Here is a 13123-nt window from a genome sequence, read left to right on the forward strand (position 1 = left end):
TAAAATATGCCACATATAAAAAAAGGCAAGTGACACAAATGGACATGCAAACAGGGGCGTAGCTTGGTCTGTAAGATTGGGTGGAGTTTTAGTTTCAGATTTTCTGACATTCAGACTGACGTAATATTAAAATACATTAAACAACTAGCAGGGTGCCGGAGAAGGGCTTAGGGGTCAGTGGAAAGGGAGAGGACTGTGATGGATAGGAGTACTGAGAGAGAAAACACAATATTTGGTAAAATATCCAATACTTTTTAGAACTTTCAATGCAGAGAGTGAGAAAGTGTGCGCGCGTTTTTGTCAGTGTGCATATAAAAGTTCCTGCTGAAATCCGACTGTCATCTTACAATACCCGACTGAAAGCACCTGTACCCAACTTTTTTTCAGAAAATACATTTATTAGAGTTGTTTAACCCCGAGGCTACCCCCCGCCTGTAAATGCAAGTGTTTGTGTTCACGACCACATTAAAGCCAAACTGTTGACTTTGCTGATGCTTATTCATATCAAAAGATGTATTATATATTGTGGGGGGTATAATTTGGGGTGGGGAGTTTTGGGCGAATGTCTGCCCGAGTATGAGATGGGAGCTGGGGCCAGTGATGGCTCGGCGCTAGCCTGCTAGCCTGACTTAACATTGTGCCCAGCACCATAGGTCCCTGCCTCTTACTCACACTGTTCTTCCAGGAAGACCCTAGTGACCTTTCCAGATGTCAGAGCTGTGCACCAGTATACTTTCGATGTGCTCCCAGCTGATTACTTGCCTTGCTTTACCGCAGCTGCTAGAAGAATCAAACAAGGAGAAAATATGTGGGCAAGTACCAGTGGCGGCCGGCAGCTTTAGGAGAGAGTGGGGCGGGCGAGGCACACACACACACACACGCACACACTCATTCTTTCACACACAGACACGCACGCACATCCATTAACAACACTCATACCATTCAAACATTCACGCATGCCCGCACCAAACATTCATTTTAAAACATCACACACTCATTTTTTCACACACGCACATCCATTACCAACACTCACACCATTCAAACATACACGCACGCATCAAACATTCATTTAAAAAAATTACACACACTCAGTCTTTCACACACGCATGGACATCCATTAACAACACTCACAACACTCAAACATGCACGCGCACACCAAACATTAAATTTAAAACATCACACACATACACACACACACACACACACACACACTTACCTTCGGCCTCCAGGTCCCAGGAAGGTTGGGACTCCTGCCTTCCCTCATTGGCTGACCTTACGTCAGCCAATGAGGGAAAGCAGCAGACCCAGCCTCGTCACAGAGTGGGATGGGGTCAGTGAAACTGCTGAACCCACCCCACTCTGTGATTCTGTGACGAAGTGTCACTGATTGACACTCGCCCTGGGCACTTCAGGGCTTAAACCTGAAGCGCCCAGGGAGAGTGTCAATTGGTGACGCTTTTCTCGTCACCCAGGGGAGGGCCTTGAGGCACCTTTGCTGGGCCGAGAAGGTCACGCCCATAGGAGCTGTGATCTCCTCAGCCCAGCAAAGTTCAGCTCAGGCAGCCATGAGTCTGCGCAAATCGTGTACGTCTGCTCCTGGCTGCCTGACCTGACCATGAAGAGTGACTGTCAGGCTGACCTTTGTTCAGCCTGACAGACACTCTTCATGGGGGGGCAAAAGGTGGGAGGGGCGTGGCCCCTCCGCCCTAAAGACGGGCCGCCACTGCCAAGTACTCCATTAGCGAATCTGATTGCTAAGAAAGTGGCCCGCATTTGTAAATCTGGGCAGTTTTCAATATGTAAAAACAAGCTGGGTAGGTGTTTTGCAAAGTATGGGAGACTGCATGCGTTTGTGTCTGCTGCAGGCAATGTTTGTAGTAATAGAGAACCGGACAGAAGAAACCTGCACACCAGACCTTGAACACACAACAGTGGCATAACAAAACTTTATTGGGGGGGTCCCTCTGCAAAGTACATGGAGGAGGCTTCCCTCCCTCCTGCTCCCGGCACCTACTCAGGAGCTCTCAGGGCAGGGGCGCACTGCACAGTGCTGGCACCACAGGGGCTAATGTTCCGCCACTGGCCCACATACCGCCGACACACACTGACTAGTCAGACCTGCCCTTCGGGAACTGCCAGGTGGCCCTAGACTGCAGTCCGATCCTGGCGTTCTCCAATCAGGGTGCGCTGAAGGTGAAAAATAGCTTCCAAATTGCATCAGACCCTTTGAAAATATTTATACAGGCAGATCTAAGTATGGGTGTTTAAGGTTTTTAAGTTGAACAAGGTACAATATTAAAACTTGAGTTTCAGCTTGATGTTTAATCATTATCACTAAGCATTGAACTTGAACACATGCAACTTGACTGAAATGAAAATTGATACACCTTGACTTCACATAAATGGCCAGATTTACTAACATTTTGCGTCATGGTTGCACCACTTTTGTGGCACATCCATAACGTATAATGCTAGTCAGTATTTACAAGGCCATGCAACAGGTGATTTGTGCCACCTTGAGTGGCTTTCTGAAAAAAGTGTATCACAACGCAGAGGCTAGCGCCACATTGCATTACATTTCATTCTGGGAGGCGTTACATGGGTGGAACATGGGTCCAATGCACCCACTCATGGATTTCACGCAATCCCAGGTTTACAAAGGTTTGTAAACCTGGGACTGCGTGAAATCGCTACGTCTCCCAGAGGATGGAAAAACAAGGACAAAATTATGTTTTTCTTCTCATTATTTCCTCTTTCTATGTGTGCTGTAATCTGTGGCACATGCAGAAAGATGAAAATGCCTAGAGAGATTCTTTTTTTGTTTTTTTTGCAGGAAGGTATCTCTTCCCATGGTAGTGCTAGGGTGCCCTGCATTGGGGCTAGCCTGCCTGAAGTGCACTATCGCTCTGAGAGAGTAGTAGATATACCTTTCACACAACACAACTCAGAAAGTTGCCTTGCTACACTGCGTTGCATGAACGGTTAGTAAATACGTCCTTCAATCTTTTCATTGTCTGCAAGGGTGTTTTTTAAATTTATGAATAACGCCTTTACTGAAGCCCATGGTGCTGATACTGGATGCTGAAATTATTGATTCCTTCAAAAGACTTAGCTACACAAATCCATGGGCAGCTAAAATTGAGGTCTTCTTGGTGGCTTCTCAGTTCGGAACACAACCCTTTGATTTTGAGTTCCTTTAAAACCACACAGTCCAGCTATACCCCTCATGTGGTTGCAAATTCAATCAATGGACCTACATGTAAATTTATCCTGATTCGGTAAATCAGGGGCTTTAATTTGCAAGTACCAATGACACATTTTGTGCACAAAATGTATGCTAGATGCCTAAAAGTCTCTCTCCAACACCAACGTAGTGAAAGGAAACTCAAGGAACTACAATTAAAACTAAAATGCATGCATACATTAGCATACAATTACCACAAATGAGATTCTCCCCTTATAGCAAAAATAGTAATTTTAACGCTGTGTTTGATTAACTCCATTTGAGGACTGCTGATTTCCAGTGTGGTTTTGTTTCCCCAAGTTTGAATGTTTTCCCTTAATTTACAAGTGCATCAGAGGTTAGTGCATTTTTTAATCACTGCTTCTATACATACATATAGATCTTTCGGATTCCTAGGGAGCGAAGAGCCACCACACCAAAATAAGGATGGAGAAGTTTATGCAGCCTGTGAAGGCCTTGAAGCATCGATCACATCTGTCTACCCAGGCAACAGCAGCAGACCGGGCCAGAGAGTACAGCAACGTGATGCATGCTGATGGTGGAGTGCTGTTTTGCCATGTGTGCAATGTGGCGGGCGACCACATCCGAAAACATACAGTGGATATGCATGTGTGGGCCCAAAAACACTTGAAGCGCTGCGCAGATACTACAGACCCTCACTCATCACTGCAACGTGCCCGTCAGATGACTATTAACTCACTTTTCACAAAGAGTACAGCTGCCACTGCCTCAAACCAGGAAATAATAAGTGAGTGAGGCAATGTCTGCACAGCACTGAACATTCCATCGAGCAAAACTGACCATCCTGTGTTGAGCAAGTTTCTCCACAAGTGAGTACAGAATGGTGGAGCAATACCTAAAAGACATCAGCTTCAAGACTGTTATCTACCAGAGAGATATTCAGGAGCTAACGATGATCTGAAAAAAATTGCAAGATCAGTGTTGTATTTGACGAAACACCTGATTTGTATTGAATGCTTTATTTGCAGTGGCCTCTTCACAGGGTGGCCGTCAAATCCACACCCACCTAGCAGACACAGTGTTCCTCTCACAGTGCGACCATGGAACTGTAGCACAAGCAGTCGTGAGGGTGGTCACAGAGTACAACATAGGCTTTCAGGACATTATTTCTTTTAATACAAACAATGAGGCATACATGCTCAAGGAATGCAACATTGTGTTGATAAATCTTTATACAAACTCCATACATATAGCCTGCTTGGCTCACATAATGAACCTTTCTGTCAAATCGTTCCAGAATCCTTTTGTGGAGCTAAATGCCTTTCTTCTGTATTTCTCATGAATCTTTTACATGGCCGTAGCAAAAAGCGTAGGTACCTGCAACACCTTGCTGAGAACCATGGGATGAAACAATTGATGGCCCCTGACCCTTGCAGTACCCACTGGAATTCTTAGAGTTTGTTGCTGTCCAGTACCACTGCTATCACTTTGATGCCTATGCTGTGTTTGTTGAGTCTGAGATGCAGCTCTGCAAGTCTCCCCCAAATTCTACAGGGGATTCTAAACAGTGACCAGAAAAACTTTATAAAGTTAAATTGGACATTGTGGCAGAAAAATGTCACAACATATTAAGTCTTATAGACTTATTCCAGAGTCAAACACCAGTGACAATTAAGGTCTATGATTATCTAGAGGACCTCCACATGAACCTCACAAACAATTCAGTCCTCACTCTGGGGTCACTGTGACCGTTCCTAGAGACTTCTGCAGGTGCTAAAATGGCTCTGGTACAGAAGAAAAAGACAAAAGCTTTTGAAAATTACCTTGAAAAGGTGGGCAAGTACATATGAGAGGCACAACCAGGCATTGGATTCCTTAAACAAGTACGCCTTTTCAATCCTGCACAACTCTGCATCCTGCCCAAGGACAAGACTGCATAGTAAGCCATCCCTGGTTTGAGTGGGGAGCCTGTTTAGGAGCTTCACCTCTGTTTTGAACATGTGGGCCCAGAAGCAGTACAAGCATCAACTTCAGGGGTGATTGACACTGACCTCTTTTGGAGTGGGATGGCTGACAGAATTCCAGTCCTTTCACAGCTTGCAGGTGTGTATAATGACTGTGTGACCACTTCTGCAGATGCTGAGAGGAGCAACAGCATCTACAAAATTAGTTTGTCAGCCAGACGTCAGTCGCTCTCAGAACAATCAATCCAGGCACTATTGTTTTTACATTATGATCAGCAGCACGATATCGGGCTAGATTTGGACTGCTCAAAGAATTGCATATACACGGGCAAGATTAAAACCTTAGGAGACAAGCATACAGGTTCTGTGGTTATCATTCCTTTACAGGTTTTTGTCATATGCGTAGACCTTGCCCAAAAGCAAATTGTCTCAAATGTAAATAAACATAAAAGTATGATCCCTGTGGTTGGTGCTTAAAGACTTGCAAAATAAAGTGTCACAAAAATGCTGCAAAAGTCAAATTTTTGCTCTGCAAAATTTGCTAATCCGTGCCGCAATATACTGGGGGGGTCTGATTATTGATGAAAATAACACAGACATGTTTCTACCGGTGCCACCAGGTCAGGTTCCTTGCCGAGCCTTTGTGATAGTTTCTTCTTACAGACCTAATCTATGCACGGAGAGGAATGTTGTGTCTAATTATAGTGCCATGTTGTTGAGGACAGTCCTACCCTGTGATTAGCTGGTCCTTGTTTTATTTTCTGGCAGCGTGGTAGGGATTGGTGGTCTGGTGGGTCTGTAGAATAATGCATCCACTCAAGGACCCTGTGTTGGGCCTTACAGGTTCAAATGCCAGCTGGTCCACTTGGGCTGTCATCCTTCCGAGGTTGGTAAAATGAGTACCACTGAGTTGGGTGTTAATAAACATCTGTTACTAGGCACCTCAGCCCTAGGGAATAAACGTGCTTTACAAATACAAGTTATGTTTAAGCTCTTGGGTGGTGGGGGCTTTACTACCAAGTGCCACAGATTGTATCACAACCCCTTTCTTGAAGTCTGAACTCCTTCACCACTTGCCCCCTCCTTTCGTGTCTGCCTAACAGCCCCTCATCAAAAGAGCAGGGGATTTGGTTTCTCTGCTTGGAATCAGCATCTCCTACCATCCTTCCTCAGTCACATCCCAACAACGTTTCTTATCATTATTTCCCTTGAAGCAATGCTCTTACCAATAAGGTATTCACTCTTCCCACCACTTACCTCCTACACTGCACCTCACTTTACTGTACCAGTCCATCCCTGTCTTTTTAGTTGGGTACACACTCCGCATTGCTAGCTGGGAAATCTCAGGCACGCACTCATTAACATTATTGACTAAGGTGTATTGAGCAAAACAGGCTGTTCTCCTTTTAAAGTCAGAACAGGGATTTTGTTTTATTTTTATAGAGCCTCTTTGAGGACAAACTGGTCTGTAGTAAAAGTTCAAATGACATTATGGATTTGTAGATTCGTGCAGAGAAAAAACACACATTTTAAAACTGGGCAAGGCCTTTTAACTGATATAAAGGGTGCAAGTGCATCAGCCTGGATTAGTGTCATCCAAAACAATTAAACGTAAAGTGAAACTTCCAGGAAAGCGAAAGGTATTGTCATACAAATTAAATCACATTGATTTGGAATAAGTGTTTAATTAAAAGTGCCCAGCGACAACCTGTTTTTAAGAACTGTTCCTCCTATTCATAGAGCACTGAGACTTGGACCTTTCTTACTCTAACAGCAGACAGATTTATCATTATGTATGAAATGGCACAAGTTAGGACTACTGGCTTTAACAATTTTACTGAGGAAAACATTTAATTTCCCTCCTGCCACCCACCTCCATCTTGACTAATAAACAGCTGAAACAAGTAGCACAAAAGGGGTTGGACTGCAATGCAACCCTCATTATAAACCTGCCTCTGTTTATATAACATAGAAATCAAAAACAACTGTAATGAATGATTCCTTGTCATCTGATTTTAATTTGACGTAGGAATATAAGCAGTATTGTAATAAAAGGCCCATTCCTCAAAGTCCTGGTTCTGTTTCTACTTGAACGAAGTTTCAGAGAGCATCCACCAGCCCACTACAATTCAAGTAACCTCCGAGTGTACCTTCTTTACTCTGTGTGCTCACAAACAGTTATAGTACTGTTGAAAAACTCCCATGCTCCAGTGATCAACCAGCCAATCAGTTTTACAATGTGAAGGACTGACCCTGAGATCAGGTGCCATAACATCTAACAGGTTCCTGTGAACTAAACCTGTACCCATTTATAACATAGGACTAAGCACAGAATGACTCCTAGGTAAACAAAGGGAATATCACACAGTTCACAAAAAAACACCTTTCATGGTCAACATGGCATCCTAAATAGTGGCAACATGATTTGCTTGCTGTGCTTTTAATCCCATTTCTCCCACAGTATTTCCTAGGGCATTAAAGTAACTAGAGTTCCTACCACCTGCATCACTTTCTAACTCAGAAAGCAGTAAGGTGATTGAGTCTTGTTGGGACAGAGGTCCTCTGTACGGAGGAAGTGCTCACCTCTGTCTGGAGTTAGTCGCACAGATTTGCAGGTTTTCAGTCTCCACCAGAGCACACACAACAGTCATGTGCATGCACTGGAGGCATTTGAGACATGGATTGAGTGTTTAATTTGTAAAAGAATAAGTGCCAGAGCCCAATAGTTTCCTCAGAAGCCTGCGGCCATCACTATTGAAGATCTAGGTGCAGAATACCAAGGCAGCATAGCCTTCATGTCTATTTCACCCACCACCAGACACTCCCTGCCTATTTGTCTCACTCTTGCAGGATCGTTTTCATCCCTGCTTTCTCCCTCTATCACTTTTTTAAATCTTTCCCTAACTCCTGTCCCGTTTTTGAGTTTGTCTCTCTCTTGCTCTTGTTCAAAGTATGTTTAGAAAAAATAAGCACAGGTCCATGAAAGTAAGGTACATATGGGCCCAACCTACAATAACAGGCTCAACTTAAGCAAGGCATGGATTGAGACCCTGAGTTAAACCTGTGGCCTGGAGAGGCACACTATTTACCCTCCTTATAAAGTCTCACTACTGTCAGCTTGGTGAGCTGTAGCAGACTGACTGTAGTGGAAGTGAAACAGTTTATAGTGATAGGGCAGTCCTTTTTACCTGACAATTCCATGGAGAGTTGCCTACTGTCCTAGCCCATCTTTTAAATTGGTCCACCAATCCCATGCAACAGTGTCCATCACTTATTAATGTCGGACAAGGGTGTGGTGCAGCAGAGAATTAGCGGTTACCCTTGATGTCACAATGTTGAACTATATGTGACCATCAAGAAAACATAATGTGTGAATGAATGCTAAACTAATGTAAAGTGGTGCACTCCAAGTCAACAATCAAATTCATTCCCTATAGTGTTAGGAAAAATGTATTGTGTGGTATAACAATATTAATTGAAATGTAACCATTAATTTTGATTTTATAACCATCCTCACGTTATTGGAGACTGTTTATCATTAAAACGATAATGATTTATATAACTTGTACTAATGTTGTTGATTAATGTTAACAAATGTAGTTCTCCATCATATTAATTTACATGTGTTAACAGTTCTTTTTCATTTTTATATTTACGGTTATCTGAAACTTAAATGAGAAAAGTATAACTAACATTTATAATGCAAATTTAAGCATACACCATATATCATGAATTAAATGTGCAATTCTAATTCTGTGTTAGCTTGACTCTACTGGGTCTGAATTTTCTTATCGTGAGAAACTGCTTTCCATTTTTGCTAACGTGTCATTTCATTTCAGGTGTTTTCACATTAAATGTTAGTTTGGGAATAGATGTGCTAATGTCTTACTCATAGAGAATCTTAGAAAACAACAGTGGAGAAGGTACATAGAGAGACCGACATTCCACTATTCATACATGTTGCGAAAGATGTTCAGGAGACCGAGGACAGCAACCTTCTCAGGACTGGCTTGGGAACCCACAGTATTGTTGCAAGTTCCACTATAAGAAGGGAGAAGATTAGGCCTGAAGTGGTATCATTGAACGAGGCATTTCCTAACTAAATTTGCAGTTTTAACTAGGTCTTTCACTAATCAATAGTAGAGCAGATTCCCTTGGACTTGAGAGGTACAGACCTCTGATTTATTTCCCTTTATTTTCCCCATGATTTGCCGAGTGTGGCTCAGGCTTACACTTGATTCTCCAGGAAGACCAAGCTTTTGAGATGCTGACACCTTCTCTTTCTACCTTTTGTTTGCCTTCCTTGGTTATTATGGTTTTGTCCCCAATGACATTCTTTCAAATCCTGTTTGTCCTGTTTATGCTTTTCACCTTCTGCCCTTATGTCTTTTAGTTAGAATTCTGTTTGCATTGATTTAGGTATGATAGGAGACATCCTACTTGCCCATTGCTAATTTAGTTAGATGACTTTAATTTGCACTAATGTGTAAAAGAATCCCCAGTGCTTATTTTTAGAACACCAGATTCTTCTGTTGATATTCTGTAGTGCGATTATCGAGTGTTTGGTTTCCCTTATGCTAATCCAACATAATTTTTTCAGTTTTTTTGGATACCCTATGGTGATATTGTATCTTTACAGTATATTCTTGACAATTGTTTGCATTGACATTGAGTATAAGTTTGTAATACAACCCTTTAACTTTATTTCCTAATTGGGTCCTCATTGTGTGATCAAATGGGTTACACTGCAAATTAAATGTTGATTGACTTTTACCTTATTCCGTAGAAAAGCCTTTGCACAGGCTCCAAGATTGTCAGCCTCGAATTAGAGCACACAAAATGCTCCATCATATGTTACTTGTGCATATGTATATGCTTGTGTAGAGGAGGTGTGTGGAGCATGTGTGAAACATGGTCATAGTCACACCAGAATCCATTTTGCACTTGCTGCATCAAAGTTATACCCATAATGGAGAGAGTCCAAACAGCAGATGTGAATTGCAAGGCTCATAAAGGACATGCCAGGAATTCTTTATAGTTGGTCAGATTTTGGGGTCTGGAGAAGAGGAGATAGAGGGCCTCTTTGAAGCTTAGAGAATGTCCTCTGCCTTTTCCTGGCCCATTGTTCACTGCAAGTGCAACATATCAGGTTAACAGGTAGTTAAGTAGGATGGCCTTTCTTTCTTTTGTACACTTATTTTGGGTCTTTTCTGCCAGGAGACTCTAAGTTGCACCCTACCTTTCTGATAGCATCTTGTAACAGCACCTTGGGTAGATCAGTCTGAGAGGAATACGCAAAAAGGGGAGAACTGTTCTCATACCACTTTGTAACAGCAGCTTGGGTCCACCCATCTGAAAGGAATAAGCAAAAGGGGGAGAACTATCCAGAATCTGTCTCAGAGCTGACTATTTGAATATACTACTATTGTACTATCTGTAACTTTAGTATAAAGATGAGACAGGAACTTCCAGTCAGTGTGCCAGGATTTTCCTATTCCTACTACAATCTAGCGTTTCTCTGCTCTCAGGTAAAGATATTCACCACCAACGCCCTTTGCCATATTCAGGACTATGATGGGAATATTGACTAAAACTGCCAGGAGGGGGCTGCCTGGACCTTGCTTCAGAGGAGGGGCTTCAGATGTGCCATTGTTCTAGAGAGATGCTAACCAGGAGCAGAGACAAAATGAAGGAGTGAAAGATGTCTACTGCAGCACCAGGGAAGGATCTGTAGCTCTCAGCGACAGTGGGGCTTATGAGTCACCAAATTGTCTCCACAATGTAAGTAGACTGTGTGCCCCTTTAGATGGAGAGAAATGAGGAACTCAAGTCTGTCTGAGTTCTTTTGCAACACTTCAGTACCAAGAAGTGATGAGACAGTAAAAAACACCAGACCACTGTTTTAGTCCCTGTAAAGTTACGCAAGTGTGCCAGAGTAGAACCACATTGTAAGAAATTGGGTAATTGGTTGAAGGGTGTGAAACCCTTCTCGAGCAACTGCCCGAATCTATGTCAGGGTGAACCACAAAATCACTAAATTGACCTGTAACTTGGCACAAAATCAGTCAGGCTTAACCTAGAGGCAAAGTGTAAAGCTTTTTTGTGGCACACAAACAGTAATGACGTGAAAACGCAACAAAAGAAAATCCCAAACTAATTTAGAAAAATAGGATAAATATTACCAAATAAAATGAAAAATAGCATCTAAAAGACCAAACTGCCTACCACAGGTATCTCGTCACATGAGACCAGGGCAAAGTCAAAAGTTAAGACTGACCGCAATGGAGCATGGGTCGAGTACATAAGGTGGTTTGCGCCCAGTCTTGGCTTTCCTTGGGACTTAGACGAAATTTCAAAGAAAGGTTCCTCAGAAGGTAGAGTTCAGTGGGGCAAGGCAGCTGGTGGTGCCTAAGGAGGAGGCATTGTTGTCTGGGAGCTGCTGGACATAGTCGCAAAGAAGTTGTCTCCCTTTGGACTTTGTAATTTTTTGGGAAGGTGAAAATCTCCAGCCGGATGAAGCTGCAGACTGTGGCTGACGAGGGCTCCACAAGGCCTGATACCTTCACCAAGAGCTTCCATTGAACAGGTTTTGCTGCTGAGAAAAATGTAGTGGGAGCTATTGGGGAGTCAGGCTGATCAGCGATGTACCTTAGGTGGATGGGCGAGCAGGTATGTCCTGGTATTCTGTCAGTTTTCAGGCCACTATTTGGTGAAAATTTCTCTAAGTTCCAACATTTAGGATTAGGCAGGAGTACCACCTCCAACACTACAACCAAGTGTACAGGACTTGTGGGTCACCACTTTGGGGGATATAACTGACTCCAGCACAGACCAGGTGCAGGGTTCACTGTCTCTGGAGCTTGTTATGTCCCTGTAGCTCACACAGGAGGCCAGCTAACTAACCCTTGGATTCACTCTGGTAGTCCTGGTTTCAAGCAGCAAGGCAGGCCTCAAGCAGCAGGGTAGTCCTTTGGGGAGCAAAGCAAACCTCAAGCAGCAGGGCAGCTCTATGGTAGCAGGAGAGCAGTCCTGTAAGGTGCGGGGCAGGCCCCAAGCAGCAGGGCAGGTCTCTGGGGCCGTGCAATCCTTCTGAAGTCTTCCACTAGTCCAAGAGTTCACTGACGAGGTGTCCTGAGGCTCCAGTATTTACACCTGGCACCAGCCTTTGAAGCATAGGAATCTTCTAGAGTACTCCCACATCTGGCTCTGGAAAGTTCCTTCCTTCCCCTGGCAAGGTTCCAGAAAGTCTGGGATGACAAAAGATTGGTGTCTGATTGCTTTGTGTGTGTGCTGGAGGTAGCCCTTTAAAGTGTAAGTCGGACAGAAAACAATCCGCCCCTTGCCATCCTGGCAGGGTGGCCATTGGAACACCTAGTCCCCTTTTGTCTCAATGTTTGGGGGGAATACACAAAGCCCATCAAATAAACTCTTCATAGTCATTTGATCCAGGACACTACTAGAAAGCACAAAATGATTGGGACATGAAAATGCCAACTTTCTAAAAGTGGCATTTTCAGACTTTTTAATTAAAGAGGATTTTAAAGTACAATTTATTTATGTCCAAACATGACAGTCCTACCTGTTCGCCTTACAGTAGTGAGAAACACATTTAGGAGTTTTTTACTATGAGGACATGTAAAACTTTAAAAAAATATGTCCTACTTTTTAAATGCAATGCACCCTATCTTGTGGGCTGTTTAGGGTCTACCTTAGGGGTCACATATGTATTAAAAAGGAAGGTTTAGGCCTGGTATAAGGGTTTTTGCTGGCCAAATTGGCAGTTTAAACCTGCGCTGCAAGCTGCAATGCAGGCCTGAGGCATGTTTTGAAGTGCTACCTTAATGGGTAGCACAATGGGTGCTGCAGGCCCATTAGCAGCATTTAGTTTACAGGCACTGGGTACATGTAGTACAATATACTATGGGCTTATAAGTACATTAAATGTGACAATCAG

Source organism: Pleurodeles waltl, chromosome 8, assembly GCF_031143425.1.
Source record: "Pleurodeles waltl isolate 20211129_DDA chromosome 8, aPleWal1.hap1.20221129, whole genome shotgun sequence".
NCBI classification, from domain to species: Eukaryota; Metazoa; Chordata; class Amphibia; order Caudata; family Salamandridae; genus Pleurodeles; species Pleurodeles waltl.